Below are 19,751 nucleotides of genomic sequence, written 5' to 3'. Positions count from 1 at the left end.
CAAGCCTCAACAGATACAAGAAGATTGAAATAACCCCTTGTATCTTGTCTGATCACCATGGAATAAAGCTGGACCTCAGTAACAACAAAAATAGCAAAAAGCCTACACATATATGGAAACTGAACAACTTGCTACTAAAAGAAAGCTGGGTCAGGGAAGAAATAAAGAAAGAAATTAAAATCTTTCTAGAACTCAATGAAAATGAAGACACAACATACCCAAACTTGTGGGACACAATGAAAGCAGTGCTAAGAGGAAAGTTCATAGCACTAAGTGCCTTCAAGAAGAAATTTGAGACAGTGCATTCAAGCAACTTAATGGCTCACTTAAAAACCCTAGAAAAAGAAGAAGCAGACACACCAAGAAGGAGCAGACGGCTGGAAATAATCAAACTCAGGGCTGAAACCAATCACTTAGAAACAAATAAAACAATTCAAAAAATCAATGAAACCAAGAGCTGGTTCTTTGAGAAAATCAACAAGATCGACAAACCCTTAGCCAAGCTACCTAAAAGGCAGAGAGACACCATCCAAATCAAAAAAATCAGAAATGAAAGGGGGGACATAACTACAGACACTGAGGAAATCCAAACAATAATTAGCACTTACTTCAAAAGTCTATATGCAACAAAATTTGAAAATTTAAATGAAATGGACAATTTTCTTGATCGATTCCACTTACCAAAGCTAAATCAGGACCAGTTAAATAACTTAAATAGTCCTATATCCCCCAAGGAAATAGAAGCAGTCATCCAAAATCTCCCATCCAAAAAAAGCCCAGGACCTGATGGTTTCAACACAGAATTCTACCAGGCATTCAAAAAAGAACTAACTCCAGTTCTCTTCAAACTATTCCACAAAATTGAAACAGAAGGACATTACCAAACTCATTCTATGAAGCCACAGTCACCTTGGTACCTAAAGCTCACAAAGACCCAACAAAAAAAGAGAACTTCAGGCCAATCTCCCTTATGAACATTGATGCAAAAATACTCAACAAAATACTAGCAAACCGAATACAAGAACACATCTAAGATATCATCTACCATGACCAAATAGGCTTCATCCCAGGTATGCAGGGGTGGTTCAATATACGGAAATCCATCAATGTGATCCACCATATTAACAAACTGAAAGAAAAAAACCACATGATAATCTCCCTAGATGCCAAAAAAGCATTTGACAAAATCCAACATCCATACATGTTTAAAGTATTGGAGAGATCAGGGATACAGGGCACATAGCTAAACATAGTAAAGGCGATATACAGCAAACCTATACCCAACATCAAACTGAATGGAGAGAAACTTAAAGCAATCCCACTGAAATCAGGGACAAGACAAGGCTGCCCACTCTCTCCATATCTCTTCAACATAGTGTTGGAAGTCCTTGCTAGAGCAATAAGACAGTTGAAGGAGATCAAGGGGATACAAATTGGAAAGGAAGAAGTCAAATTATCACTATTTGCAGATGATATGATAGTATACGTGAGTGACCCCAAAAACTCTACCAGGGAACTCCTACAGCTGATAAACACCTTCAGCAAAGTGGCAGGATACAAAATTAACTCAAAAAAATCAGTAGCCCTCCTGTATACAAAAGACAAAAGGGCTGAGAAAGAAATTAAGGAAACAACACCCTTCACAATAGCCACAAATGACATAAGGTACCTTGGAGTAACCCTAACCAAGGAAGTCAAAGACTTGTATGAAAAAAATTTCAAATCTCTGAAGAAAGAATTAGAAGAAGATATGAGAAGATGGAAAGATCTCCCATGTTCATGGCTTGGAAGGATTAACATAGAAAAAATGGCCATCTTACCAAAAGCAATCTACAGATTCAATGCAATTCCCATGAAAATACCAACTCAATTCTTTACAGACCTGGAAAGAAAAATTCTCAACTTCATATGGAATAACAAGAAACCCAGACTTGCTAAAACAATCCTCTACAATAAAAGATCTTCTGGAGGTATCTCCATCCCTGATCTTAAGTTGTACTATAGAGCAACAGTTTTAAAAACTGCATGGTACTGGCATAATAACAGAATAGTGGATCAATGGAACCGAACAGAGGACCCAGAAATAAACCCACACACTTACGGACACCTGTTCTTTGACAAAGGCGCCAAAACCATACAATGGAAAAAAGATAGCATCTTCAACAAATGGTGCTGGTCCAACTGGATGTCTACATGTAGAAAAATGAAAATAGATCCATACTTATCACCCTGGACAAAACTGAAGTCCAAGTGGATCAAAGACCTCAACATAAAACCTGACACATTAAATTGGTTAGAAAGAAAAAAGTGGGGAATACCCTAGAACTCATTGGTACAGGAGAAAACTTCCTGAACAGAACACCAACAGCACAGGCTCTAAGAGCAACAGTCAATAAATGGGACCTCATGAAACTGAAAACCTTCTGCAAATCAAAGGAGACTATCACCAAAACAAAGCGACTGCCTACAGACTGGGAAAGAATCCTCACCAACCCTTTATCTGACAGAGGACTCATATCCAGTATATATAAAGAACTAAAGAAGCTGAAAAGCAGCAAACCAAGTAATCCACTTAAAAAATGGGGAACAGATCTAAACAGAGAATTCTCTGTAGAGGAATACCGAATTGTAAAGAAGCACTTAAAGAAATGCTCAACCTCACTAGCCATTAGAGAAATGCAATTCAAAACAACCCTGAGATTTCACCTTACACCCATGAGAATGGCCAAGATCAAAAACTCAAGTGACAACACATGCTGGAGAGGTTGTGGAGAAAGGGGAACCCTTTTCCACTGCTGGTTGGAATGTAAACTTGTACAACCACTCTGGAAATCAATCTGGGGCATTCTCAGACAACTAAGAATTGTGCTTCCCCAAGATCCAGCCATACGACTCCTAGGCATATATTCAAAAGAGGCTCAAGTACACAAAAAGGACATTTGCTCAACCATGTTTGTAGCAGCTTTATTTGTAATAGCCAGAAGCTGGAAACAACCCAGATGCCCCTCAACTGAAGAATGGATGCAGAAATTGTGGTATATCTACACAATGGAATATTACTCAGCAATGAAAAATAAGGAAATCATGAAATTTGCAGGTAAATGGTGGGACCTGGAAAGGATCATCCTGAGTGAGTTGTCCCAGAAGCAAAAAGACACACATGGTATATACTCACTCATATAGACATACAACATAGGACAAATCCACTATAACCTGTGCATCTAAAGAAACTAAGCAAGAGAGAGGACCCTAACTAAAATGTCCAATCCCCATCCTGAAAGGCAAAGAGGATGGACATCAGAAGAAGAAGAAAACAGGAAACAACCTAGGAACCTTCTACAGAGGGCTTCTGAAAGCCAGAAGAAGAAAATAGGAAACAACCTAGGAACCTACCACAGAGGGCCTCTGAAAGCCTCTGCCCTACAGACTATCAAAGCAGATGCTGAGCCTGACGGTCAACTGTTGGGCAGAGTGAATGGAATTTTATGTAAGAAGTGGGAAATAGTAAGAGCTGGAGAGGACAGGGTCTCCACAAGGAGAGCAACAGAACAAGAAAATTTGAACACAGGGAACTTCCCAGAGACTCATACTCCAACCAAGGACTATTCATGGAGATAACCTAGAACCCCTGGACAGATGTAGCCCATGGCAGTTCAGTGTCCAAGTGGGTTACATAGTAATGGGAAGAGGGACTGCCTCTGACATAATCTGATTGGCCTGCTCTTTGATCACCTCCCCCTGATTGGGGAGCAGCCTTACCAGACCACAGTAGAGGACAATGCAGCCACTTTTGATGTGAACTGATAGACTAAGATCAGAAAGGAGAGGAGAACCTCCCCTATTTGTGGACATGGGGAGTGGCATGCATGTAGAAAGGGGAGGGAGGGTGGGATCGGGGGGGAGGAGGGAGGGGCTTATGGGGGGATACAAAATGAATAAAGTGTAATTAATAAAATAAAATTTAAAAAAAAGAGCTTGCTCAGCACATCCCATATCGCTGGTTCCTGAGTAATGGGATTAAATGTCGACACCAGGCCTGCCCAACTTTTATGTGGGCTCCAGGAATACAAACACTGCTCTTCGTGCTTATACTGAGTCATCTCTCCACCCCACCTCTGTTTTATTCTTCAATTCTGTAAGTCCCTTTTTCTCTTAGTGTCATCACACACACACACACCCTTTGAAGTGTCTCCCCAAAAGATGTTCATAGCCACTGCCGAGAACCTATGTCAAGGAGACTGGTGGATGTGCTCATGCTACTGCCTTGAAAGAGGACAATCATTGGGGAAGGCAAAGGCAGGTGGATCTCTGAGTCTGAAGCCAGCCTTGTCTACAAATTAACTCCAGCACACCCAAGTCTACACAGAAAAACCCTATCTCCAGGAAAAAACTGAAGGAAGGAAGCAAATAAGGAAGGAAGGAAGGAAGGAAGGAAGGAAGGAAGGAAGGAAGGAAGGAAGGAAGGAAGGAAAAGGATAATACTGGATTGTTCTGTGGACTCTAAATCCCATGGCAGGTGTTGTTGTAACTGAGGCAGAAGGAAATCTGAGACAGAAAATAGAAGATATACGTTGTCCTAGTCACTTTTTTTTATTGCTGCAGCAAAACTCCATGACCAGGCAACACATAAAAGAAAGCATTTAATGTGAGCTCAGAGTTCCAGAGGATTAGACCATCATGGTAGGGACCATGGCAGCTAGTAGGCACACATGACCCTGGAGCAGTAGTTGAGGGTTTACATCTAATCCAGAATCAGGAATCACAGAGATCTAACTGAGAATGACATTAGCTTTTGAAGCCCTAAATCCCCCCTCCAACTCCCTGCCCCCTGCCAGTGAAACACCTTCTCCAGCAAGGCCACAACTCCTAATTCTTCCCAAAACAGTTCCACTAATTTCAGAACAAGCATTCAAATACATGAGTCTCTGGGGGCCAGTCTCATTCACGCCACCACTTACACAGAGAAAGAAAGGTCATAGCAAGGTGATGCAGACAGAGACCTGACCATAGCTAATAAATTCTCTAGCCACCCAACCCAGAGGAGGCAAAGAGTAGTTTCTGTCTTTGGAGCTGGAGTGAGTACAACTCTGTGACATATTGATTTGGAAATTCCAGCCTTTTTTACTATGGTAGTGAAGGCTTCTATTACAGTAATCTATTAATTCCGGCATAAAAACCAGTATACAGACAAGTACTCCACATGTTGTGTAGGTTCAGGGAAGGGGTGCACAAAGTTGTGAGAACATTAAGTATACTATGTGTTGTGAAAGGCAAAGATAAATAGTAGGCATATTTTCAACATCAGAATTGTAATGCTTTTAGCCCAGCAATGGTGGCACTCACCTTTAATCCCAGCATTCAAGAGGCAGGGGCAGGTGGATGTAATCTACAGAGTGAGTTTCCGGACAGCCAGAACTGCACAGAGAAACACTAACATAAAAAAAAGAAAAGAAGTGTAATGTAATGGTTTTAATTTAAATGTACTTTTTTTAATGACACGGAGCACATAAATTTTATAACTTGATAAGGCAAATAAAGTTTTCTCACTTGTCTTCAAATCGTCTCTCTTCTTCTTCTCTCTCTCTCCCTCCCTCCTTCACTCTCTTTCAGCTCTGCCACATTTCAGTAAAGAGATAGGTTATATAAGTATCTGGGTTAGTGACAAAATTAATTTTCGGATTGAGATGTGAGCTGGGATGTCCTAACAACAGAAGCCCTGCTACACCCACGCCAGTGTCGCCATAGTAGCATAAGCTACAGGGCGGGGGATATGATTTCCCCGGAAATAATGCCCCCTGGAAGGTCCCTGGCAAACTCATCCCACTTGGAAAAGAGACGTGTTCTGAGATTTCTACGCTTCTTCAGTTGTGGCTCTGGGGCTGGAATAATGAATTCTTTGATCTTTCCCTGTGACACCTAAAACAGCACAACTAACTTTATAAAGAAATTTATCATTAGTAGATTGCTAAAGGCTTTAATAAAAATAAGTTTAAAAAAAAGTAATGAATTAGATTTAGTATTAATAGGCATTAAGAATAGTGAAATAATAATAGGCTCCTTCTTAAGAAATAATAGCATGAGAGGTGCAGCTGGCAGGAGTTTCCCCTCCCTTCAGTGCCTTGTTCCTAAGGAAGATCATAAATCTTGGGCAGGACATATGGGAGGAGGGTTAACAAAGGTGTAGTTAGATTTTGATATAGAGAAGGACTTTGGCAGGCATCTGACTTAGCTCCTGACTTTTCTCTTTATTAGCAATAATGAAACTATATTTGAGGTTTCTTTTCCTTTGTTTGCTCTGATCAAAAAGTTTTTAGGCCAAGATTATTTGTGGGTACTGCTTTATGTTTGATTGCATTTTGAGTTAAAATGTAAACTTTGTACTCTTCGTAAAAGTCTGAATGTTCTGGGAAGTATGCCAATTTTAAGGTGCCTTTTGTGAAATCATTATAAAAATACTAGCTTGATTTCAGTAAAGTTGCAGCAGAGTCAAAACCATCAAGGTGTCTCTGTCTGTCAATTCTTCGCCGAAACCGTGTCTTCCTGTCTAAAGCCTTGTTCTCCAGCGGAAGACGGGAGCCCGACTGGGCCGGTCCGTGGCAGGTGGCGCCCGAACAGGGACCTGGGACAGGTAACTTTCTCTTCTCTTTCTTTTCTTTTATCAAGGCACGGTAAGGCTCTCGTCAGGATACTGCAGGTCCGCTGACAAGGAGGTCAGTTATAGACGAGTAATCAAACATGGGGCAGTCCGAATCAAAGCAAAAAAAAATGTTCCTTTCGGTTTCAAAGCATATGTTAGCAAGTCAAGGCTTTAGAGTTTCAGAAAAAGTCTTAAAGGACTTTCTTGATTTTATTAAGAAGGTCAGCTCTTGGTTCCCGGCGGAAGGCTCCCTGACCTTAGCTGATTGGAAACGAGTGGGTAAAGACATGAGAAAATATGTACAAGAACATGGAGAAGGGGAACTCCCCAATCATGCTTATCCTCTTTGGCTACAAATGAGAAAATTATTAACTGATAAAACAGATTTTGAAGGTCTGGTTCATGAAACCTCGTCTCTGTCTCTAGATCAGACGAATGAGGTGAAACCTATTAATCAGCCCACTAAATCTTATGGAACAAAAAGTAAGCCATCTTTAAAATTTGATTATATTAAACATGAATCCTCCTCCTCGTCTAGTGAAAATGAAAATGATGATTCTTCTGATGGTGATGATCTGGAGGATGAGGCAGCTAAATATGAGCCCTTTGAGGAAAGGGATCATTTTCATGATCAAGACCCTCCTCTGGTGGCTCTGGCCTCTAAAAAGCAAAGAAGGGATAAAGTTAGCAGGAGGAGAAAACCTCTGGCACCTGTTGGTTTTCAGGGAGCGGTGGAAGAAGCTAAAAGAAAAGGAGATCTAATATTCACCTTCCCAGTAGTGGAAGGAATAGATGATGAGGAACCTATTTGGAAACCTCTCTCCTTAAAAATTTTAAGAGTTACAAACTGCAGTGAAGACTTTAGGGGTCTCTGCTCCTTATACTTTGCAGGTGTTGGAGATGGTTGCAAGTAATTGGTTAACCCCACATGACTGGCATCAGACTACAAAGGCTACCCTGAGTCCTGGAGACTATGTTCTCTGGAGAACTGATTATGAGGATAGATCAAAAATTACTGTTACCCAATTTACAAAGAAAAAAGGGCCAAAACCTGGGCTGGATATGCTGCTGGGTATGGGAAAATATACTACTCCCCAATCTCAAGTAAAAATACCAAAAGAGATCTTGGAGGCAATTACATTAAATGCTGTCCAGGCATGGAAAAAGTTGCCACCTCCTGGAACCAAGGGAACTACTTTATCAGGAATTAAGCAGGCAAATGAGGAATCATATCAAGATTTTGTGTCTCGACTTGAGGAAGCAATCAATAGGATGCTACCTCCATCAGAAGGAACAAAAATGCTATTAAAGCAGTTAGCATGGGAAAATGCAAATTCCCTATGCCAGGATCTGATTAGGCCTCTGAAAGGGACGGGGACTATTCAAGATTACGTAAAAGCTTGTGTGGATGCCTCACCAGCAGTCGTGCAAGGCATGGCATATGCTGCAGCTATGAAGGGTCAGCGCCTATGTTAAGAAAACTTATGGAGGAGGGAAAAGAGACTCCTCCAAACCCACATGTTTTAAATGTGGAAGGACAGGGCACATACAAAAGATGTGTCGAGGAAAAGATAAACAGGAGAGGTCAAGGAAAGGTCCTACTCCTGGTATCTGTCCCCGATGTGAGAAGGGGAGACATTCGAAAAGGGAATGCAGATCCAAGTTCCATAAGGATGGAACTGCTCTGACAAAAAAAAAAAAAAAAAAAGTCAGTGAATGAGACAAAAAAACTAAATGAGGGGCAACTTCTCAGCCCCAAAGCAAAAAGAGAGGAAGAAAATTGTGAATCAAAAGGTTCACTTAATCCTGAGGCTCCAGAATTTACTATTCATGATTTCCCTAGGGCCACTCCAGGAAGTGCTGGTCTGGATCTCTCAGTAAATAAAGATACAATCCTCTCATCATGGGATGGAGTATCTCTAATCTCCACCTCTGTTTTAGGGACTTTACCTCAAGGCACAGTTGGGTTAATTATTGGCCAAAGTTCAAATTACAAGAAAAATTTTGAGGTTTTGCCTGGGGTAATAGATTCAGATTTTCAAGGAAAAATAAAAATAATGGTAAAGCCATTAAAGGAAACTATACAGCTACATAAAGGACAAAAAAATAGCTCAATTGTTGTTGTTGCCATATTTAAATTTACCAAATTTAATATTAAAACAGGAAAAACAACAAGGTCATTTTGGCTCCTCTGATGTCGTGGCCTGGGTGCAAGACATAGGTTGTGAAAGACCATTTATGACAGTTAAAATAAATGGAAAAAATCTGCAAGGCCTTATGGATACAGGGGCAGATAAAACTTGTATAGCAGGGAAGGATTGGCCTTCCTCTTGGCCCTGTGAAAGGACTTCTTTCTCTTTACTAGGGCTGGGGTTGGCATCTAATGTGGCTCAAAGTTCTCAGATGTTAAAGTGGGAACTAGAGAAAAAAATCAGGAATGATTCAGCCCTATGTTATACCATCCTTGCCATTTTCTTTATGGGGCAGAGATATGATGCAAAAGATGAATGTAAAATTGGTTACCTCAGATAATTTAAGCGATCAGCATTTTTCATAGGGGCCACTGAGAGCTCACTTTATGCAGATAAAATTGATTGGAAGTCAGAAGAGCCTGTATGGCTCAATCAGTGGCCCCTAACGGAAAAAAAAAATACAGGCTATAAAACAATTGGTAAAAGAACAGCTAGATAAAGGACATATAGAAGAGAGCAATAGTCCTTAAAATACTCCAATATTTGTTATTAAAAAAAAATCAGGAAAATGGAGACTTTTACAAGACCTTAGAGCTGTTAATGCTACAATGATTGATATGGGGGCATTACAACCTGGCCTCCCCTCTCCTGTAGCAGTCCCTAAGGGATGGGAGATAATAGTAATAGATTTACAGGATTGTTTTTTCACAATTAAGTTACATCCAAAAGATTGTAAAAGATTTGCTTTTAGTGTTCCATCAGTAAATTTAAAACGTCCATATAGGAGGTATCACTAAAAAGTTTTACCTCAAGGGATAAAAAATAGTCCAACTTTATGTCAAAAGTTTATAGATAAAGCTTTAAAGAAAGTCAGAGAAAAATATAAAGATGCATATATCATTCATTATATGGATGATATATTGTTGGCCCATTTCTCCAGGAAAGTTATATAAGAGCTTCTCGCTTATACTATTGAGCAATTTACTAAATTTGGTTTAATTATAGCTCCAAATAAGGTTCAAAAGAATAGGCCATTAAGTTATTTGGGTCAATTAATTTATGATGATTATATAAGTTCTCAAAAGGTATCTATCAGGCTGGATAAGTTACAAACATTAAATGACTTCCAAAAATTATTAGGCAATATTAATTGGGTTAGGCCTTATTTAAAATTGACCACAGGAGAACTGAGTCCTTTGTTTCAGTTGTTACAGGGGGACTCCAATCCAAAGTCTCCCAGGAATTTGACTCCTGAGGCTATTAAAGCCTTGGCTTTGGTGAAAAAACAATTAAATAAAGCAAAGGTTAAACAGATAGCTTATAATAAAAAATGGGATTTAATTATTTTCAAAACACCATATACTCCAACAGGATGTTTATGGCAAAATGGAATTTTAGAATGGGTGCATTTACCCCATACTCAAGCAAAAATGCTTGCTTCCTATCCATATATGTGTTCCTTAATTATAAGCAAAGAAAGGATGAGATCAAAAGAATTATTTGGAAAAGAAATACATAATATAATTGTTCCATATAATAAAAAACAAACAGATATATTATTAATAAAAGATAAAGACTGGGGAATAGCGTTGCAGGGCTATTCAGGACAAATTAAATATCATTACCCCCGACATCCCTTAATAGAATTTTTTTAAAGAAACAGAGGTAATTTTTCCAAGAAAATGTTCTTTACAGCCTATAGATTGCGCTCTTTGCATTTTCACAGATGGTTCCTCTAATGGAAGGTTTGCAGTTTATGTCCCAGGCAGAGAACCGCCAGTAAGACAAGATGTACAGACTTCTGCTCAAAAGATTAAAGCGGTTATTTTGGCTTTTCAAACCTTCTCAGAAAAATTTAATCTTTATACAGATTCAAGATATGTAGCTAGCCTTTTTCCCGTAATAGAAACTGCTCTTTTGTCGGGGCATTCTCAAATTATTCATTTGCTTCAGGATTTACAAATTTTAATTAAAAATAGGACAGAAAAAATTTTTATAGGCCACAGTAGAGGGCACTCAATATTACCTGGTCCATTAAGTCAAGGAAACTATATGGCAGATGCCTTAACAAGAGGAATAGTAATGAATATATTAGAAGCTCAAGAAAGCCATGCTTTACATCATCAAAATGCATTAGCCCTTAAAAGGCTATTTCATATTACAAGAGAACAGGCAAGACAAATTGTAAAAAATTGTGGTGATTGTCCTCAGGTGTACCATCCATTAAAAATGGGGGTTAATCCTAGAGGACTTAAAGCTCTATCATTATGACAGATGGATGTTACTCATGTTCCAGAGTTTGAAAAATTAGCATATGTCCACGTTACTGTGGACACATATTCTCATATGATATTTGCCTCAGCAAAAACAGGAGAGGCAGTTAAGGACGTCATTCAACATCTAATCCAATGCTTTGCAACTATGGGATGTCCAAAAAAAAAAAAAAAAAAAAAAAACTGATAATGCTCCAGCATATACATCAAAAGCCCTTGCAGTATTCTTACAGAGCTGGAACATAGAGCATGTGACAGGTATATCATATAATCCCCGAGGACAGGCAATTATTAAAAGAACACATCAAACATTAGAAAATCAAATTATCAGACTTAAACAAGCTCACACTTATTTCTCGCCTGGTCATTTGCTGAGCCATTCATTGTTTGTATTAAACCATTTAAATACTGATGAGCAGGGCAATACTCCTGCTATGAAACATTGGTCTGGGCTTAAAAATAAACAACTTCCACAAGTATATTGGAAGGATTTGTTATCCAAATCCTGGAAGGGACCGGATGCTCTAATTTCCTCTGGAAGGGGATATGCATGTGTGTTTCCACAGGATGCCGACTCCCCCATCTGGATCCCAGATAGACTCATCCAGCCGGCTAATATCGAGACGGCAACAAAAAAGAGAAAAGCAAAAAAGGAAAAAAATAAAAGCAAAGCTGCAGAAGCTCTCGTTGATGCCCAAGAAAATGACAACATGGACACAACTAAAACACCTGATGAGAAAAGCAGAGAAATTGGTGAAGGCTCAACAGAAGCCTAAAACCCCTAAATTTATATTTCTGGCTGTATTGTCATTACTTATGTGTCAGAATGCTGTTGCGCATAGTAAAAGTTATTGGGCTTATGTACCAAAACCACCCCTTATACACCCTGTGGGTTGGATGGATCCAGATTATGTGAAAGTACTAACTAATGATACTAAACTTCTCGGAGGTTTCCAGGATTATGAGGGAAGAACAAATAGCTCAGCCTATTTAAATTTTGAGGGCAGAACTGATTCGCTCCCCATTTGCATTGCCCTAAAAGGATCTCCACCATATGGTTGTCTGCCTATAAATTATCAAACTTTTCTTACAGATGCTCCTGATTTGACAGTTAAAGGCAAAAAAAAATGATAAAAGATTAATGTGAGAGCTTCAAATTTCTACTTTGGGGTACCTTAATTATAATGTAACTTTTGAAAAGGCTCCTTTTATGCCTCTCCCTCTTTGTGCAGAGAAATTTAGAGATAAAGATCAATTTTGGGAAAGTAGCCTTACAGGTGCCCCTAAATGGTTAGAATGTGGCTTCCCTCAGGCTGCAGCTAAATATGTGCCTGTAGGGACCCATATGGAGGTTTGGGATTTTTCAATTGTTTCAGGTAATTATGATTATACTAAATATTTAAAAAATAATTCAGATAAGTTCAATGGATATATCCCTCCAGGATTGGGACAAAAAGTACAAAGATGGTTTTCACCTGGTTATGTGGAATCTATTTGGGTCTCTAGAGATCCTAAGACCAATGCTACAGTTTCACATCATGAGTTGTTTAGATTGGCAGCTAGTGCCAATATGATTTTACAAAAAAGGCCTAAAAGGAAAATTTCTGTGCCTTTGGCAACCAGGGCATGTGTTGCTTATCCTTTTGCTCTTCTTATGGGATATACTTCTCAAATTAATATAACTCATGTTGGAAATTCTTATAAAATTCATTGTGTAGCTTGCAGGGTTACTAATTGTATTGATTCTAGTTTGGATAAGAACATTGCTGTTATGATTTCAGTTAAGAGACCTGCTTATGTTATGCTTCCTGTTGATTTACAAGAAGAAGAATGGTATGAGAATACTGCTTTAAAGACTTTAGAAAAGCTACTTGAATTGATTAGGCCTAAGAGATTTGTTGCAGCACTTATATTAGGGATTTCAGCATTAATTGCAATTTTGACCACCTTTGCTATTGCTACTACAGCGTTAGTTCAAGAGGTACATACAGCAGATTTTATTAATGAGATGAATAAAAATATTTCTTTAGCCCTTTTAGAACAATTTATTATAGATAAAAAGTTAGAATCCAAGATAAATGCGCTGGAGGAAGCAGTTTTAGCCTTGGGACAAGATATGGGTAATATTAGAACGAGGATGGAAGCTCGATGCCATGCTGCCTTCTCATATATTTGTGTTACACCTTTACCATACAATGCTTCTGACCAATGGGAAAAGGTAAAAAATCATTTGCAAGGAGTTTGGAAAGATACGGATATTACTCATGATTTAGATAGTTTGCAAAAAAATATAGCAGCTATTAGCAAGGCTCATTTGGATGAAGCAAGTTTGAATTCTTTAGCTTCTGATTTGCAGTCAGGAATTAGAAATTTAAATCCTTTAAATTGTATTCATTATTTAGTGATAATAGGGGCCCTGATTTTATTATTTTTATTGGTTGTGCTCCTGTTTCCTTGTCTTTTTAAATTACTGCTCCACTCCATCCACACTGTAGAGCAAGATTTGTTTGAATTGCGTCTTAAAAACAAGAAAGGGGGAGATGCCACACCCATGCCAGTGTTGCCATAGCAGCATAAGCTACAGGGCAGGGGATCTGATTTCCCCGGAAATACGCCCCCTGGAAGGTCCCTGGCAAACTCATCCCACTTGGAAAAGAGACATGTTCTGAGATTTCTATGCTTCTTCAGTTGTGTCTCTGGGGTTGGAATAATGAATTCTTTGATCTTTCTCTGTGACACCTGAAACAGCACAACTAACTTTATAAAGAAATTGATCATTAGTAGATTGCTAAAGGCTTTAATAAAAATAAGTTTAAAAAAAAGTAATGAATTAGATTTAGTATTAATAGGCATTAAGAATAGTGAAATAATAATAGGCTCCTTCTTAAGAAATAATAGCATGAGAGGTGCAGCTGGCAGGAGTTTCCCCTCCCTTCAGTGCCTTGTTCCTAAGGAAGATCATAAATCTTGGGCAGGACATATGGGAGGAGGGTTAACAAAGGTGTAGTTAGATTTTGATATAGAGAGGGATTTTGGCAGGCATCTGACTTAGCTCCTGACTTTCCTCTTCATTGGTTAGCAATAATGAAACTATATTTGAGGTTTCTTTTCCTTTGTTTGCTCTGATCAAAAGGTTTTTAGGCCAAGATTACTCGTGGGTACTGCTTTATGTCTGACTGCATTTTGAGTTAAAATGTAAACTTTGTATTCTTGGTAAAAGTCTGAATGTTCTGGGAAGTATGCCAATTTTAAGGTGCCTTTTGTGAAATCATTATAAAAATACTAGCTTGATTTCAGTAAAGTTGCAGCAGAGTCAAAACCATCAAGGTGTCTCTGTCTGTCAATTCTTCGCCGAAACCGTGTCTTCCTGTCTAAAGCCTTGTTCTCCAGCGGAAGACGGGAGCCCGACTGGGCTGGTCCATGACAAGATGCACAGATTTTAGTGGGTTTGTCCTATGTTGTATGTCTATATGAGTGAGTATATACCGTGTGTGTCTTTTTGCTTTTGGGACAACTCACTCAGGATGATCCTTTCCAGGTCCCACCATTTACCTGCAAATTTCATGATTTCCTTATTTTTCATTGCTGAGTAATACTCCATTGTATAGATGTACCACAGTTTCTGCATCCATTCTTCAGTTGAGGAGCATCTGGGCTGTTTCCAGCTTCTGGCTATTACAAATAAAGCTGCTACAAACATGGTTGAGCAAATGTCCTTTTTGTGTACTTGAGCCTCTTTTGGATATATGCCCAGTAGTGGTATGGCTGGATCTTGAGGAAGCGCTATTCCTAGTTGTCTGAGAAAGCGCCAGATTGATTTCCAGAGTGGTTGTACAAGTTTACAGTCCCACCAGCAGAGGAGAAGAGTTCCCCTTGCTCCACAACCTCTCCAGCATGTGTTGTCACTTGAGTTTTTGATCTTGGCCATTCTGATGGGTGTAAGGTGAAATCTCATTTTTGTTTTGATTTGCATTTCCCTAATGGCTAATGAGGTTGAGCATTTCTTGAAGTGCTTCTCTGCCATTCTATATTCCTCTACAGAGAATTCTCTGTTTAGCTCTGTTCCCCAATTTTTAAGTGGATTACTTGGTTTGCTGCTTTTCAGCTTCTTTAGTTCTTTATATATACTGGATATGAGTCCTCTGTCAGATAAAGGGTTGGTGAAGATTCTTTCCCAGTCTGTAGGCAGTCGCTTTGTTTTGGTGATAGTCTCCTTTGCTTTGCAGAAGGTTTTCAGTTTCATGAGGTCCCATTTATTGACTGTTGCTATTAGAGCCTGTGCTGTTGGTGTTCTGTTCAGGAAGTTTTCTCCTGTACCAATGAGTTCTAGGGTATTCCCCACTTTTTTTTCTAGCCAATTTAATGTGTCTGGTTTTATGTTGAGGTCTTTGATCCACTTGGACTTCAGTTTTGTGCAGGGTGATAAGTATGGATCTATTTTCATTTTTCTACATGTAGACATCCAGTTGGACCAGCACCATTTGTTGAAGATGCTATCTTTTTTCCATTGAATGGTTTTGGCGTCTTTGTCAACAATCAGGTGTCCAAAACTTTTTTATTGTGAATATTCTTGAACTATCCCATTAACTTTTAACAGAACTTAAAGAGGGAATCAGGCCTCATGCACATTACTGAGGCAGTTGGATTGCCATGGGTTGGTAGTCCAGCCAGAGCTACATTGCAAGACCCTGTCTTGAAAGCAAAGCAGTGCTAAAAGCCATTGATGCTTGGAGGAAACAGCCTGTCAGCCCTGTTTCTTCCCTTGCAGGTAGGGCTGGCTATCCCTCAAAGAGGATGCAGTTACAGAAAGGGTCCTGGCTGCTCTAAACCTTTTTTTCCCATGGGCCCTTAGCTTCTCCTCACAGGTGTCTTGTATTCTACCATAATATGAAGCCTGCAAGAGAGATTAAGGAGATCAAGCCAGGCAGTGCTCTTCATTTCCTTTAGGATCATGTAGCCTATGAATGTTTAATTTTGAGGGAAACCTGTACCCTGCTCTTTGAGAAGCTGGGACTGAATGCAGTCTGAGGGGGCAGCCAGTGGTGGCCCTTTGCCAGTGCTACACTTGTGAGGAGAGGGAAATTGAGTAGTAGTGTTACTTTTTCCATTGCCTTTCCATGGGGCCATTTTTTAAAATGATGTAGAGAATGTTAGCCTTGATGAAATAAAGTTTATTGGGGGGGGTTAAAGAAAGAGATAATAATAGATTAGTGTCTCAAGACTGTTCTAGGTCAAGCTCCCATTGTTTTCTTTTTTTCTGGTTTGGACATTAAATCATCCACTGGTTTCAGATTTTGCTGTATCTGCTAAAGTAAGTTAGACTCTTACCGTCTTTGGGGTTTTGAATCTGTTAATGATATAGATGACTCAAGTTGTCCTCACTGACTAATACATACAATCTTAGGGAGTCTCTCCTTGACCTAACCCATGTAAGTACAGGAGTCCCAGGAAAATCTGAAAGCAGGAGAATTTAATTATCCATGTTTAATGCTTTTGCTAGCTCATGAATATTTATGAATAGGATATGAGGCTAGATTCAATAGATACCCAAATACAATAACATCACTTTTGTGCTGGGTATTTTAATTTCTACAACAAAAAGAACAATATTATAGTAGAAGGTCTTCAGTCTTTGTCTTTGCACAGTTCATTTGGAAGGTTCAGCACTTATTCAGCACTCTAGGTTTTTTTTGAGATGCCACTCCTTGTGTATCCTAGGCTCAAGAGTTGCCTATATCCTCAGAGTTCTTGGATTTAAGTGTTCAGCTGGCTCAGCTTGCTTTTTCTTTCTAAGTCTCTCTCTCTCTCTCTCTCTCTCTCTCTCTCTCTCTCTCTCTCAGACTCTCCACAGCCCCTTGCTGTCCTCGAATTCCCTCCGTATACCATGCTGGATTGAAAATCAGAGATCTTCTTCCTTAGTGAGATATTCCAGAAGCAGAAAGACACACACAGTATATACCCACTTAGAAGTGGATACTAGACTTATAAGATAGGACAAGCATACTAAATCTGCACACCTAAAGAAGGTAAACAAGAAGAGGTTCTGGGATAAGATGATCAGTCCTCATTTAGAAACACACATGGGATGGACATGGGAAGTAGGAGAAAACAAGAAACAGGACAGCAGCCTACCATACAGTGTCTCTGAAAGACGTCTACCTAGCAGTATATCAAAGCAGATGCTGAGACTCATAACCAAACCTCGGGCAGAGTGCAGGGAATCATGAACAAAGGGGGAGTTAGTAAGAAATGGAGAGGATGGGATCGCCACAAACACCAAATATATCTGGGCATAGGGGCCTTTCTGAGACTGATTCTCCAACCTAGGACAATGCATGGATGTAACCTAGAACCCTTGATCAGATGTAGCCCATGGCAGCTCATCATCCAAGTAGGTTACCCTAGTAAGGGGAACAGGGATTGCCTCTGACATGAACTCAGTGGCATGCTCTTTGACCCTCCCCCTTTGAGGGAGGAGCTGCCTTGCTAGGCCACAGAGGAGGGCATTGCAGACAGTCCTAATGAGATCTTATAAGCTAGGTTCAGATGGAAGGGTGGGAGGACCTCCCCTATCGGTGGACTTAGAGAGGGGCATGTTGAGGAGATGAGGGAGGGAGGGAGGATGAGATTGGGAGGTAATGAGGGAAGGGGCTACAGATGGGATAAAGTAAATGACCCGTAATTAATATAAAAATGAATATTATAAAATAACAAAATCAGAGATCTACCTGTCTTTGCCTCCCAAGTGCTGGGATTAAAGTCATGGGCTCTCTGGGCATCTGTAAACTGTTAATAACATATTGAGATCTCAGATGGCAGATAATTTACACTGGTCAGAAATATACACAGAGAGAGGCAGGCAGATCTCTGAGTTTGAGACCACCCTGGTCTACAAAGTGAATTCCAGCACAGCCAGGGCTACCATACATTCTAAGAAAAACCCTGCCTCAAGGAAAAAAAAATAGCCCACAGGATTATAGAATGAGATCCGATGTCCTACTATGGCACCCGAAATGTTGTTGCTAGACTTAACCCACCTCTTCAGGTTTTATTTTTAGAACTGAGTAACAGAATAGCTTGCTCAGCATTCCATATGCATTTTGTTCCCTGGTTCTTCTCACTGGCTGAATCCCATGGCCTTTTCCCCTGTTTAAGATTCTGTCCCATTACCTTCATTGCTTATCTCCAGGGTCCAGTCAAAGTTCTCCCCAGCTTTATAAGACATATTTCAAACATGTACGTTCCTGGAAAATATTTCAGTCACTTTGAACTGCAAAAGCATTATAGTCTTTAAGCAACAGGAGATTTCCTCTGTTTTATTTTATTGTTTGGGGTGTGTGTGTGTGTGTACATATACTTGCATACATCCATGTATAAACACATATCAGTGAGAGTGCTGGAGTCAGGGGACAACTTCCTCTCCCTCCATGTATTTTTTTCTTTTTACAGATTTAATTATATATATATATATTTATATATATATATATATTCATTATGTATACAATATTCGGTCTGTATGTACTCCTGTACAACAGTAGAGGGCACCTGCACACCAGAAGATCTTATTCTAGATGGTTGTGAGCCCCCATGTGAGTGCTGGGATTTGAACTCAGGAATTTAACCACTGAGTCCTGTCTGCAGCCCCTCTACCATCAAATTTAGGGAACCGCCTTTGTACTCATGTTAGTGTGGCAGGCAGTATTGTCACCTGAGCCATTCTGTCTGTCCCATTTTTTTTTGATTGTTTGTTTGTTTTTTTTTTTTTTTTTTTTTTTTTGGACACTATTACTGTGTAGCCTAGGAAAGTCACTATCTCGTTTTGGAATCCAGGTTGACATCAAACTTTTGATCTTCTTTCCCTCTTTCACTTCAGTGCTAGGATTATAAATGTGGACAGTCACATTCAGTTTGATATTTGCCTTATTTATGTATTTATATATTCAGTGTAATGTATATGGATATTTTGCCTCAAGGTAGGTCTGTCCACCACATGCAAGTCTGGCAACTTCAGAGGTAGGAAAGGGTCTTAGCTTCTCTGGGAGTGTAGATACAATTGTAAGCCACTGACTGCTGGGAATTAAACCAGGGTCCTCTGGAAGAGCATTAAGCATGGAGCACTCTCCAGGCCAATATTGGCTTCTGTGTTATTTTGTTTGTTTGCTTGTTTGTTTGTTTGTTTGTTTTTAGAGAGTGTTTCTCCATGTAGCCCTGGGAATTCTGGGCTCAATTTGTAGACCATGCTGGCCTTGACCTCAGAGATCCACCTGTCACTGCCTGCCAGCGTGCTGGGATTAGAGGCATGCACCACCATGCCTGGCAGTTTCAAGTTATTTTAATCTTCCCCCTATGTCAAATCGGGGGGCTTGAACCCTTTCAGAGAATTGGACAATCTCCATTGTGGAGCCAGTAAGCTGACCCGGGCCTAGGAACAATATGAACGTCCTCTATGGATAAAAAAGAAGACCCCTCTGATCTTTATTATTTTAGAGACGAGATCTCATTATGCAGTCCTTGCCAGCTTGGAATTCACTGTGTATACCTCAGACATAGAGATTGGCTATCCTCTGCCCCTCAACAGACTGGAGGTGTGTACTACTACACCATTTCCAGGAAGAACACCGTAAATTATGCTTACATGTACACGTGTGT

The sequence above is a fragment of the Meriones unguiculatus genome, chromosome X (genome assembly GCF_030254825.1).
Source record: "Meriones unguiculatus strain TT.TT164.6M chromosome X, Bangor_MerUng_6.1, whole genome shotgun sequence".
In the NCBI taxonomy this organism is placed as follows: Eukaryota; Metazoa; Chordata; class Mammalia; order Rodentia; family Muridae; genus Meriones; species Meriones unguiculatus.
This window is presented reverse-complemented; position numbering follows the sequence as displayed.